At 41.9% G+C, this 14,145-nt stretch overlaps 1 protein-coding gene and 1 long non-coding RNA gene across 2 annotated transcripts in view; one reads left to right on the forward strand and one right to left on the reverse strand.

Moving 5' to 3' along the window:
* The window catches only part of LOC135251900 (uncharacterized), a 37,661-nt gene extending 23,910 nt beyond the window's left edge, over nucleotides 1-13,751 (reverse strand). The window contains exon 1 of the long non-coding RNA XR_010329226.1: nucleotides 13,620-13,751. This is a non-coding gene — a long non-coding RNA (uncharacterized LOC135251900). The remainder of the gene's footprint in view (nucleotides 1-13,619) is intronic.
* Nucleotides 1-14,145, forward strand: part of LOC135251895 (protein PRRC2A-like) — a 150,371-nt gene that overhangs the window by 86,547 nt on the left and 49,679 nt on the right. The gene's annotated exons all lie outside the window — the stretch shown is intronic.

A 14,145-nucleotide genomic window follows, 5' to 3' on the forward strand; every position in this document is an offset into this window, starting at 1 on the left:
TATGTTGGTGAGCTGCTGATCAAGAGAGAGCTGGTGTACCATCATCAGACGGTGAAAGTGTTTGGTGAGTTTGCTTTTACTGAATGACCAAATCCCAGTTAATTGTGGACTTTCATCAAAAACATTTTGCTGTATGTTATAAAAAATATATACATTGTCTACTGAAATACACTTTCAACCATTTTGTGGGGCAATAAAAAAATGTTTTTGCCTGTCCAAACAGGTAGAAGCATGGAATTTTTTCATTATTTCAAAGTGCTTCACAAGTCGGTCTGTAACCACACGGAGTGTGAATATCGCTAAATGGCACAAAAGTTATACCTGTAGTTTCACAGAGTTCTCAACCATAAGTGATTCAGTAAAAAAGCGCTTTATATCACTCGATCATGTGGGTCAGGTGTGTTTATCCATGAAAGACAATGCTAAAGTTAGCTGTGAGGTCACAAGCCTTTGTTCTCCATGTAGATGCTGTAGGTAAACCAGCAGTCACCTGCCAAGTGAACGGCCCCTCAGTAACCCTGCTGTGCTCTGGGGGCGACAGACCAAGCACTCAGTACAGGTGGGAGGGGCCTGCCATAGAGCCCCAGCCAGGGTCCCAGCTGAAGATAGAGGCAGCAGAGAGCTCTGATGCAATCTACACCTGTGTGCTGCACAACCCTGTGGGTGAGAGCAGAACAGACTTTCCTGTAAAGAGCTGCTTCCCTGCTCCAGGTAAGGCCCACTCAGCTGATGTAGGGACTGAGCACAGGCCTGCCATCCTGGCTACCACAGTCCACCCCTAATCCTCATTTCACAGGTTTGGGTAGCTGTTCCAGCTGTTATGTAGTCCACCCCTTATGTCTTGCCTGTGTGAAATTATTCTTTTCCCGCTCACTTAATTAAAAAGTTCTTAATATTCTGCCGTTCTCCTGGGGTTACAAGCCTCTGCTGAATTTGGATCCTGTGAATTCCATGGGACTTCCACCCAAATTTCACCCTCTGGTCTACATCATAGAGTACTGGGTAAAGGCCCTGTTCACGGTACTGTCGGGGTCCTACTAGGGGTTAAATGCTCAGTTGCCCCATCTACGCCACAGTCTCTGAAACATGACTGGGGCACATTGATTACTACTGACCCCAATAATCCCCAGCACTGTCAGCTGAGACAGCCCATGACCGCGGTCGCGGCGGACAGTGTTGAGCGATCCTACGTGTTTTGTATTGATTGTTTCACTGAGTTTCTGACATTACTGTGGGACTTTCTACCCGTGAGTTATATTCTAGTGTACTCTACGAGTGGGCACATTTTAGAGACATTTGGGCTATGTAGACGCCATACTAAATATAGCCTACATTTTGTCCAGATTGAAATATGGGATACTATGATATCAGGTATCAGAATCTGCAGCGCGAGTCAATGATTTATCAGGACAAAGACAATACACATAAGCGGCTTGAGACAGGTGTAAAAGTGAAAGTGAAAGACTTTAATGAGACTTTATGTTTCAGCTACCGTAATATTTTACGTTTAGAATGTTAAATGTTGACAGAAGGGAAGAGATACTGTCTGTGTCTGTAGGTTTATCAGATTCCGGTCACGTAGGCTTGTAAAATGATTTGCATCTTATTTGAGTTTGTACTGTCATATTCTCGGTCAGTTATTGTAGTAAACGGGAACAGACGGATAGCAGTGTGCCCCAACCCCCTGCATTAGCCTAAATAATTTGCCTTGGAGACTGAATTAATAGCCTTCTGTCCGGTAATTAGAATATTATTATAACTACTTGGAGTAAAAACCAGGAACACAGCTGCTGCACACAGGCTCGTCATCCATCCAGAGTTCGTCATCCATGACGCCCAGTGATAACAGCTGTCTTTAGTGCTGACGTCAAAACAACAAATGCAAACTTCAGAGGCTGAAAACGTTTTCAAAAAGGTTTAAACTGGCCCACATGAATAATCGCGCTTCAAAAATGAAAGCGAACATAAAAGGAACGCCTTCTGAAGTAAGAGGCGATGCGAAGAGAAGGCAGGGGAGATTGTCATTCTCCGTTTATAAACTCCAGTGGTTACTCGAGGTATTGCAGTTTAGTAAGTGTGGTGCCGAGGTTTCCCCATTGAAGTCCATTCAAAACTAATACTGTTAAGCTCCATAATTTCTTCACACGGAACGAATTACTCTCCAGGAAACGAGTTCTTTGTCTAAGCCAAGGAGAAGATATGGGTCTGAACTCAATTGAACACCAATGGGAGATTTTGGACCAACGTGTTAGACCTTGCTCTCGCCCACCATCACCAAAACACCAAATGAGGGCATATCTTTAGTAAGAATAGCGTTCTATCCCTCCAGTAAAGTTCCAGAGATGTGTAGAATTTATGCCAAGGCACACTGAAGCTGTCCTGATGGCTTCTGTTGGCCCAGGACCTTACTAAGACACTTTGTGTTAACATTTTCTTTAGAAAAATGTACCCAGGCTATGGTTTTTATATTTTTAAAAAATAAGTGAAAAATTCATTAATTCTAAAAGACTTACTGCGCTTCACATCATGCACTCAATTAATCCAGTTAATCGTCCACATCAATGCCTCTGGCTTTCTTGCAGGTGATGTCACACCTGACATCATTGTCCAGTCTAATGGGAACTTCACACTACAGCCTAATGTTCAGGGTCCCCCAGAGGAAATTTTGTGGAAGCGGAATCATCATAAGGTGGTTGAATTTTACCAGAAGAAGGTGGTTGAGTACGGACAGTTTAAAGGACGGACGATCCTGGACCTCACAACGGGAGCCCTGACCCTCACACGTCTCACAGAGGCTGACAGTGGGGAGTATGTTGGTGAGCTGCAGATCAAGAGAGAGCTGGTGTACCATTATCAGACGGTGAAAGTGTTTGGTGAGTTTGCTTCTACTGAATGACCAAATCCCAGTTAATTGTGGGCTTTCATCAAAAAAATTTAGCTGTATGTTATAAAAAATATATACATTGTCTACTGAAATACACTTTCAACCATTTTGTGGGGCAATAAAAAAATGTTTTTGCCTGTCCAAGCAGGTAGAAGCATGGAATTTTTTCATTATTTCAAAGCGCTTCACAAGTCGGTCTGTAACCACACGGTTATGGGTGTGAATATCGCTAAATGGCACAAAATTTATACCTGTAGTTTCACAGAGTTCTCAACCATAAGTGATTCAGTAAAAAAGTGCTTTATATCACTCGATAATGTGGGTCAGGTGTGTTTATCCATGAAAGACAATGCTAAAGTTAGCTGTGAGGTCACAAGCCTTTGTTCTCCATGTAGATGCTGTAGGTAAACCAGCAGTCACCTGCCAAGTGAACGGCCCCTCAGTAACCCTGCTGTGCTCTGGGGGCGACAGACCAAGCACTCAGTACAGGTGGGAGGGGCCTGCCATAGAGCCCCAGCCAGGGTCCCAGCTGAAAATAGAGGCAGCAGAGAGCTCTGATGCAGTCTACACCTGTGTGCTGCACAACCCTGTGGGTCAGAGCAGAACAGACTTTCCTGTAAAGAGCTGCTTCCCTGCTCCAGGTAAGGCCCACTCAGCTGATGTAGTGACTGTGCACAGGCCTGCCATCCTGGCTGCCACAGTCCACCCTAATGCTCATTTCACAGGTTTTGGTAGCTGTTCCAGTTGTTATGTAGTCCACGTCTAAACCTCATTTCACAGGTTTGGGTAGTTGTTCCAGTTGTTATGTAGTCCACCCCTTATGTCTTGCCTGTGAGAAATTATTCTTTTCCCGCTCACTTAATTAAAAAGTTCTTCATATTCTGCTGTTCTCCTGGGGTTACAAACCTCTGCTGAATTTGGATCCTGTGAATTCCATGGGACTTCCACCCAAATTTCACCCTCTGGTCTACATCATAGAGTACTGGGTAAAGGCCCTGTTCACGGTACTGTTGGGGTCCTACTAGGGGTTAAATGCTCAGTTGCCCCATCTACCCCACAGTCTCTGAAACATGACTGGGGCACATTGATCACTACTGACCCCAATCATCCCCAGCACTGTCAGCTGAGACAGCTGTTGCTGAGCAACCAGTCAACTTCAAATTAACTGCCATTTCATTAATACAGGGAGCTAAATAAACCATCTGAAGTCTGAAAAAAGAAAATATATACAATATATATATACATACACATATATATGCACATATATACTCATATATACACAGTATATACATACATGTTTCAATAGTCAGATCAAAATTGTCTTTTATATTTTTCTAACGTTCTGTTTTTTTCCCTGTTTTTAGGAAGCACCTCTGTCATTATTTCTGTAGTCATTTTCCTCCTCCACTTCATCATTGTGGGATTGCTTTTTTTTTACTACAAGAAATGCTACAAAAGTAAGAGTCTTTTCAAATAACACATGAAATGATATTAATAAACGCATTCATATGCAGATCCTGTTGTTTCTGGAGCGGTTACTCAGGACTGGATTCAGTAGGGCTGCACTCCTGTTGTCTCCATAAAATGAGCACAAGCTCTCCAATACTGTGGGACTGAAAGCTCATACATTAGCGCTACTACACCCAGGACCAATAATAATAATGTATTAAAATCTGATGTATTCCTATTCATAAACTTCACAGGTAGGCGTGCTGCTGGTAAAAATAGATAATAAACTAAATCTGTGAAACATTTCTTTTGAAACAGAAAAACAACAGCTATTATCAGCAGACACTGAAGACGTTGAGGAAACTCCAGGTAAGGCGGAATTAACTCTGTGCTGAACAGAAACGTGTCTCATAATGAAACAGCAGTACTGAAATGCCTCTGTTTCAGGGTTGGGATAAATTACCCTGCAGTTCAGTCAGTTCAGGAAAGGAAATAAATTGCAAAATACCCATAAAACATTGTGGACATTTTTCAAGCCATGAATTATATTTGAAATTTCTTGAGTCGGGTTGACCCTTAACTGTTGACCGTTTTGTTGAAGTATTTTAAATGATTAACTAGATAATTTATCATATAAACCCTTTGTAAATGCCCAACAAGTGACTAACTATACATTTTCTATCCCCATTCACAAAAGTCAACACTTATCCTTCATTTTGGGTCAGAATTTAAGTATACAGTGCTAAACTTTTACTTTGAATTTGCCAAATTGTGAAGGTGAAGACCAAATATAACTGCATTACATGCATTATTGTGTGTGAAGAGTGAGGAAACATGGGGATTGAATCCTGGCCTTGATATAAAGCAGGATCTGATATTCACCTGTGAGCCTCCTTGCATTTGTATTGTACTCAGCACACACAGCGTTATTTCCTCTGTTCCTCCAGTAAAAGGTCGGGATAGAGTAAAGTTTATTGAAAGTGGGTGCAGCCCAGGTAAGACCCATGATGAGCATCAGAAGACAGCACTGACTGAGCAGCATAAGGGACTGATTACATTACATTACATTACATTACAGGCATTTGGCAGACGCTCTTATCCAGAGCGACGTACAACAAAGTGTATAACCATAACCAGGAACAAGTATGACGAAACCCTTAGAGAGAAGTACTGGTCCGAGTGCAGGGAACAACCGCATAGTTCAACTTGGACCCTGAAGGTTAAACTGATTAACACTAAACAACGAGAACGGCAACAACGCAGTCTATGAAAAAAATACAAGCAGTAGATAAGACAGTTAATGCACCTAAGTCACCTATGGGAGTGCTGGAATTTCACAGGAGGAGAGTCAGACAGGTAAGTACAGAGAAGCAGCAGGTAACCTGCTTTACATCAAATTTGATATTTTATTTCATTTCTGCACAGAATCACTAAATCAGGGTGAAGATTCTGAAGAGAGAGGAATGGAGACTGAGGGGGGGGAACTCTAAACACCCCTCCTCTGGCACTGTCCCGTCCAGCGCTCCTGAGTCTCCACCCAAAACAGCACCAGCTCCAATTGTATGAATTCAACCAGATCCCTTCCTCTTTTTATTTACTTTGTTTGCTTTATACATCTCCACCTGGTATGTGTTTTGGGCTCTGTGTGTATGTGTGTGTGTGTGTGTGTGTGTGCGTGTGTGTGTGTGTGTGTGCGTGTGTGTGTGTGTGCGCGTGTTAATACATGTGCATCTGCCATATGAATTAATATAATTAATATCCGGCTCATACCTTGTAACACCTGCAATATTCTGGAGTCTAATTTCCATGTAAATAGTAGATAAAAACAGACTTTCCTCAGGAGTTTATCCTAATGTACTTAATACTTTATTTTTGCCTAGCGGCGGCAGGAATAATTTCATTATTATCACTTTTTTATCAGGGGAGCCAGTCGTATGGCTGCCACACCCCACCACTGTGTTCTGTTCTGTATTTAATTCCTTTTGGCCAGCTATGGAGGTGTTTCTGTGCTAATCCTTCTCATTTCTCTTTCATGATCTGTAGATTATAGTGTGTGATGTGCACCAGTGCAGCCCCTGTCACTTTTATATACTGAAGCCCACAATTATGAAGAAATGAATCTATGTATTAGCAGAACCAGTTGAGAATAAATCGTTTTTTTTTGTGGTATTGTATTTTCTATTAAATTGAGGGCTCTTTTTGAATCATTATGGGTCTTATATCATTGAATTATTATTTTATTTTTATTAATTATATAATATTCCATGCCGTTTTGTATCATCTATTTGAAATGTATTTTGTTATTCTCATGTACAGTAGGTATACACTGTATGGAGAGTCTATTCCATCTGACCAATAGGGGAGCCAGTTGTTCCACAACCCTACCTGTATTTCATGCCTTTTGACCACATAAAGCCCAAAGACCCTCCGCTCTGTCTTGCCATCCTCTGTACATCCCAGCTGCAGAACACAGCGCTGTCTAACTTCAGTAGGCCCTGCACACAGGCCAGATTAGTGCTGTGACGAGCACCTTCACTCATCGATGTTGTCTCACTGACCGGTGGATTTCAGCAAGCAGTAATTTAAATCTCACTGTAATACGCGAGCCCTCATCACTCCTGCTTAGTGAAAATAGTGGACACTCTGCTGCACCCCTGAGAACCTGGCAGGTGTGTGGAGCTCCACACCACAGCCCCCTCATGCAGCTTCAAACCACAACCCCCTCATACACCTCTGAACCACAGCCCCCTCATGCAGCTCCACACCACAGCTCCCTCATACACCTCTGAACCACAGCCCCCTCATGCAGCTTCGAACCACAGCCCCCTCATGCAGCTTCGAACCACAACCCCCACGCAGTTCCACACCACAGGCCCCTCATGCAGCTCCACACCACAGCCCCCTCACCAGCTCCACACGACAGCCCCCTCACGCAGCTCCACACGACAGCCCCCTCACGCAGCTCTACACCACAGTCCTTTCGTGCAGCTCCACACCACAGCCCCCTCACACAGCTCCACACCACAGCCCCCTCATGCAGCTCCACACTACAGCCCCCTCACGCAGCTCCACACCACAGCCCCCTCACGCAGCTCCACACCACAGCCCCCTCACGCAGCTCCACACCACAGCCCCTCACGCAGCTCCACACCACAGCCCCCTCACGCAGCTCCACACCACAGCCCCCTCACGCAGCTCCACACGACAGCCCCCTCACGCAGCTCCACACCACAGCCCTTTCACGCAGCTCCACACCACAGCCCCCTCACGCAGCTCCACACCACAGCCCCCTTATGCAGATGAAAAGGTTCTAAGGAGCTGAATACCTTCTGAAAGCACTGGAGATATGATTGTTTCTCTCTATGATTGTTTCTCTAATACATGCTAGAGGCAGAACAGGATTGCTACATTCAGGATGATGCTCACATCTGGCTCATTGATCACAAACACATGGAGTCCAGTCAGAGTCAGAAAGAATGAGACAGAGCTGCAGTTAAAATAGACAGGAAATAGGCTTTGACACAAGGGACATAAACCAAACAATGCCTGTGAATTGGTTCAAAAGGATGCATTGATTTTGAGTCTATGTCCAAAATGGGGAGCAATATATAATGTAAACAGCAACTGATTTGCTGGGGGCGACATAGCTCAGGAGGTAAGACCGATTGTCTGGCAGTCGGAGGGTTGCCGGTTCAAACCCCCCCCTGGGCGTGTCGAAGTGTCCTTGAGCAAGACACCTAACCCCTAATCCCTAACTGCTCTGGCGAATGAGAGGCATCAATTGTAAAGCGCTTTGGATAAAAGCGCTATATAAATGCAGTCCATTTACCATTTACCATTTGATTTGTTCAATCCCACCAAAAATCAAACATGAAATAGCAAATACATGTTTCAATACAAAAAAATTCAATGTTTTTATTCAGGTAAAGCAGATGCTTTTTTAATGTGTGGTTTTTGACTTTCACTGCACTGATAATCACTATGCACAGTTAAGACTGCTCCAGAATGCTATATCATGCAGGAGGTTTTTTCTTTTTTGAAAATCAGACTACATGGCTCCTAAGTGCCAATATTTGCCCAACACTCTATCTAGTGGTAACATACTGTAATTGCTATTCGGATTTTAATTGAAGACCAAACATGGGCGCTGCGGTCATAACATTACAGGCCTAAACAACAACCTAAATGTGCCTGGAAATATAACCATATATATGTGTGTGTGCCCGTGTGTGTTTGCGTGTGTGTGTGTGTGTGTGTGCGTATGTGTGTGTGTGTATGTGTGTGTGTGCGTATGTGTGTGTTAGTGTTTATAGTTCTTGGATGAGGTACAGTGGGTGGCTTGGGTGTTCAAGTGAAGCACTGTTATTGGAGGTCTGAATATTTTGGAGCATGCCCACCATAAGAAACAGCATATTTCATTTTTCTCACTTCAAAGTACAGAAACCTCATTTTCTTTATTAATGCATATTTTAATGCATAGTATTAGACAAAGGGAACTTGAGTAAACACAAAACACATTTAAATTATTATTTCATTTATTTAATGAAAAAGTAACCAAACACCCATATCATCCATGTGAAAAAGTAATTGCCACTTTAAACTTAATAACTGGTCGCACCACAATTAGCAGCAATAACTCCAAACAAACACTTCCTATAATTTGATATCAGTCTTTCAAATTTCTGTGGAGGAATTTTTGCTCACTCTTCCTTGCAGAACTGTTTTAATTGAGGAAAAATTGTTAGGTTTTTGAGCATGAACTACTCGTTTTAGGTCCTGCCACAGAATCTCTATTTGGTTCAAGTCAAAACTTTGACAAGGCAACTCCAAAAATGTAAATTTTCAGCCATGCAGATGTGGACTTGCTTTTATGTTGTGTATCATTTTGTTGTTCCATAACCCAATTATGCTTCAGCTCACAAACAGAAGATGGGTCATTCTCCTTAAGTATTTTCTGGTATAGAGCAGAATTCATGGTTCCTTAAATAATGGCAAGTCGTCCAGGTCCCAAAGCAGCAAATTATCCACACACCATCGCACTACCACATTACATTACATTATAGGCATTTAGCAGATGCTCTTATCCAGAGCGACTTACACAACTTTTACAAAGCATTTTTACATTGTATCCATTTATACAGCTGGATATATGCTGAAGCAATGCAGGTTAAGTACCTTGCTCAAGGGTACAACGGCAGTGTCCTTAGCCGGGAATCGAACCTGCGACCTTTCGGTTACAAGCGCAGTTCCTTACCCACTGTGCCACACTCCGTCCTCCATCATGTTTGGCTGTTGGTACGATGATCTGACTGTGAAATGCTGTATTTACTTTAGGCCACACATAATGGGACCCTTGTCGTCCAAAAGGTTCCCCTTTTGACTGATCTGCCCATAAAACATTATCCCAAAAGGCTTGGAGATTATCCAGGTGCATTTTTTGCAAATGTAAGACCAACAATGATGTTTCCCTTGGATAGCAGTGGCTTCTACCTTGCTCCTCTCCCATGAATCCCATTTTTGCCCAGTCTCTGTCTTACTGTGAAGTCATGAACACTGACCTTAGCTGAGGCTAGAGAGGCCTGTAGTTCTTTGGATGTTCTTCTGGGATCTTTTGGGACTTCCTTAATGAGTTGTCACTGCACCCTTGGAGAAATTTTGGCCAGCTGGTCACTCCTGGGAAGATTCACCAGTGTTCCAAGGGTTCTCCATTTGGAGATAAACGCTCTCATTGTATTTAGGCGAAGTCCCAGAGCCTTAGAAATGGCTTTGTAACCCTTTTCAGACTGATATATTTCAACAACTTTTTTCTCATCTCTTTGGAATTTCCTTTGATTGTGGCATAGTGTGCTTGTAAAAACTTTGTGGTGACTTCACTCTGACGTTAAGGTTCAATATGAGTTTAGATTCAACAGGGCTGGCTGCAATCAAGCCTGGCTGTGTTCAATCAGCTGAATCTGATTCTCAAATAAATTTGGTTAATTGGTTGATTGAATAACCAAGGGAGAAATTCCTTTTTCACATGGGTGATTGAAGCTGTTTTCATTAAATAAATGAAATCATTTTTAAAAATATTTTTTTGTGTTTACTCAGATTCCGTTTGTCTAATATTACGTTGTCTAAAGATCTGAAACCATGCAGTTTGACAAACATGTAATAATAGAAAAAACGCTTTACAAATAAAATTGATTTTATTTTGATTTAACGTGTATCGAATACCCTGTGATCTTCATTGTAACATATAATAGAGTTTATTTATTTATTGACTTATTTAAGTTTGCCATTATGTGACAATACATTCCAATTTTCCCATGCAAAGATTAAACAGGCGCTGTTAAATATTGGGCTTGTTGTGGATATTGTTTGGATTCTTCTGCTATTTACACGGCTATAACAAATAAGGGTTGCGGACAAAAGCGCACTGCTTTCACTTTCGGTACTTCCCATTAAGGTGTGTTCATAAATCTAAAGTCCACTATGAAGGTGAGCAATGGCAGACAAGCACTTCAGAATCACAACGGCGTTATTTGTCTTCGCGAACTTCAAATTTGGTGAGAACCGTTTTCCTAAATCGTTTCGGTAATTATCCGTTCTGTGTGTTTTACGTCAGAACCTTTTTCTGAGGTAACACATTCAATTATCTAGTTCATATGCCAAATTAATCTATATAAACTAAAATAACGACATAGGCTGTAAACTACGAGCCGAATTCGCTGAACTCGACTCTGTTCCACGCACTGCTCTTTTACAATTAGAGCCGTTAGAATCCTGTGTGATTTCTGCCCGAGGAAGAGCCTCTGGCCGCGGACGCTGCGGACAGTGTTGAGCGACCCTACCTGTTATGAGTGGAAGCTTTGACCTTGTTATCGAGTTCCTGATAGTGCCATGCAACGTTCTAGCTGTGAATTGTTTTTTTTATTTTTTTTTATATTAGGCTTATATTCTGGCGAACGCTCAACGAGTGAACACATTTACAGAGACACGGACTGCATGCAAACGACACAGCAAACATACATTTTGCCACATAGATGATATCCGGAAACAGAAACCGCTCCGCGAGTTAATGATTTGTCAGGACAAATTGCCATCATAGGTAAACAGATTGAGACCGATTAAACTACAGCAACATGGGCGTAAAACACTTAAACGAGACGTTTTTATTTTATTTCACCTAGTGTAATATAGGCCCTATGTTAAATTTAGAACGATGGGTGTAGACAGGAGGGATGAGCAGCTGCTAGCTGCGTCTGTAGGCTGTCGGTATCCGTCAACTCAAGCTTCACATTCTAACGTTGTTCTGTAAAACATTGGTAATGGGTAGATCATGTGTAAAATGGGGTGTGTAGTTTGCAAACATCAAGTTTAAATTGGATTTTAAAGTGAATTTAACCCAGTGGTCACTACACTGTATGAAACAATGACACAAAATACAAATATAGTTTAAAAACAAGCATGCAAAACCACAGGATTAAAACGCAGAAACAAAATATGTTTTATAAAAATGCGAGAGGAAGAGGTGAGTTTTTTTTCTTTTTTGCCATCGTTTATCATCGTTGGTCGACAGCAGTGCTGTAAAATCATGTTATTGTTCAGTAACATGGAGTGGACTGCTGTGTTTATACTGGCGGTGTTGTGGTCGACGTCTCACCTAACTGAAGGTTGGCACGTTGACTCTCAATTTAACAAGATCCAGTACACCAGAGACTTTCTGCTAAAACTTAACAACCCTACGAACACAAAACTACCTTCGGATCTAACTTTCCCAGACCTTGATGAATTTGACTGCGACTACGGTAAAATGGGTTTTACCAGCACGCTCCATTAAGAAATAAGGAAGCGGGGTAGGAGAGGAGGAGTACGAGAACGAGCGAGACGGCAACCATCATGCACTCAGTAAATCCAGTTAATCATCCACATCAATGCCTCTGGCTTTCTTGCAGGTTATGTCACACCTGACATCATTGTCCAGTCTAATGGGAACTTCACACTACAGCCTAGTGTTCAGGGTCCCCTGGAGGAAATTTTGTGGAAGCGGAATCTTCATAAGGTGGTTGAATTTGACCAGAAGGAGGTGGTTGAATACAGGCAGTTTAAAGGACGGACGACCCTGCCCCTCACAACGGGAGCCCTGACCCTCACACATCTCACAGAGGCTGACAGTGGGGAGTATGTTGGTGAGCTGCAGATCAAGGGAGAGCTGGTGTACTATCGTCAGACGGTAAAAGTGTTTGGTGAGTTTGCTTCTACTGAATGGCCCAACTTTTGGAACTTCCACCAGTATTGGGCGTACAGTGTAACACAGTTGGTAAGGAACTGGGCTTGTAACCGAAAGGTAATAGGTTCAATTCCTGGGTAAGACACTGCCGATGTACCCTTGAGCAAGGTACTTAACCTGCATTGCTTCAGTATATATCCAGCTGTATAAATGCAGTGTAAATGAAATGTAATGCGTACCTATGCTAAACATCTTTAACTGATCTCTTTCCTCTGGTTGTGAACCCAACCCAGTTAAAGTTGCTGTCATCAAGCTCCTGCTGAAAGAGCCTAATGTGGGTTTTCATCACAGAGATCTAGCCATATGCTGTGAAAAAAAATTATATGGTTGCAGCTGAAATACATCGTAAACTATTTTGTAGGTCACTGAAAATCTCACCTGAACTGAATCACTGAAAATCTGGAATGAAAAGCAGATGCAGTCTGTGAATCTGCTCTCTGTGAGTCACAATGAATAATAGGCTTGTATTAACCGGCACGCTGAAACAGCAGACCGGAACATGTGCGTATTCCAACAAACAATAACTTATTCATTCATTCATTCAATATCACAGCGAATAAACAACCAAATGCTAAACAAAAAGTAATATTCAACAATGTAATTCAAGCTGTGTATACAGTATGTTTAACAGTGATATAAATGCTCAGTCATTTACAAATCAACGAGTCAGCCAACACGCAGTAGTCGGCTAAATGAAATGGCGTCTGCCGCCGTATCAGATTTACAACTTAAAACAATCAAATAAGTTCTAACAGAGTGATGGCAAACCAACCTATCTACACAAAATCACAAGCTATGAAATACACATGTGCAGAAGCCAAGTTGTGACAGTTGCACTTATAAATTCTGACGCGTTGATATAAAGAAATTAAATGCCGCAAAATAAATTAATCGTTACCAGCCTGAACACAAAAGTAGCGAATTCCGTTAATAACATAAAATGCATTTATCAATAACCGCAGCGGTAAATAACAAAAAATATCCGGTTCGAGAAACAAGATAACTCGTACTTACCTTTAAAGACGCGATCAAACAAACACACAATGACCAAAAGAAGTTCCATTTTAAATTCTTACGCCTGGGCCACACCGCTTACCTCACGTGTGCGTGACGGGTACCTCACTGAACTGCTGCGGCTCGCAAGCATGTGCGTGTCCACATCGCCAGCATTGCTGCTGCGGCGCTGCTACTGCCAGCCTTACTTTCTACATTGAGTTTGCCTTTGATAATGGCCATCAATAATAGAATGTTTGATTTCATTTCATTATAAATTTAATTTATATTTAGTTTAGACAATAAAAGGTTAAGAAGCGTGTGCTCAATTGTAAAAAAGTGAATAATAATAATAAAAATAAATAAATTTAAAATATACAGCAGTCCCTCTTCACATTTTTTTCAGGTCTGTGACATATTCAGATATAACCTAGACATTGAAACTATAGTGAAAGGTGTCAGTTATGTAATGTTGCTGGTATGATGTCAATATGACTATCAACAGATCTTTTCACTGTCTATTTTTTCTGAGAACCGTGCGCCTCAC

The sequence above is a fragment of the Anguilla rostrata genome, chromosome 3, assembly GCF_018555375.3.
Source record: "Anguilla rostrata isolate EN2019 chromosome 3, ASM1855537v3, whole genome shotgun sequence".
NCBI classification, from domain to species: Eukaryota; Metazoa; Chordata; class Actinopteri; order Anguilliformes; family Anguillidae; genus Anguilla; species Anguilla rostrata.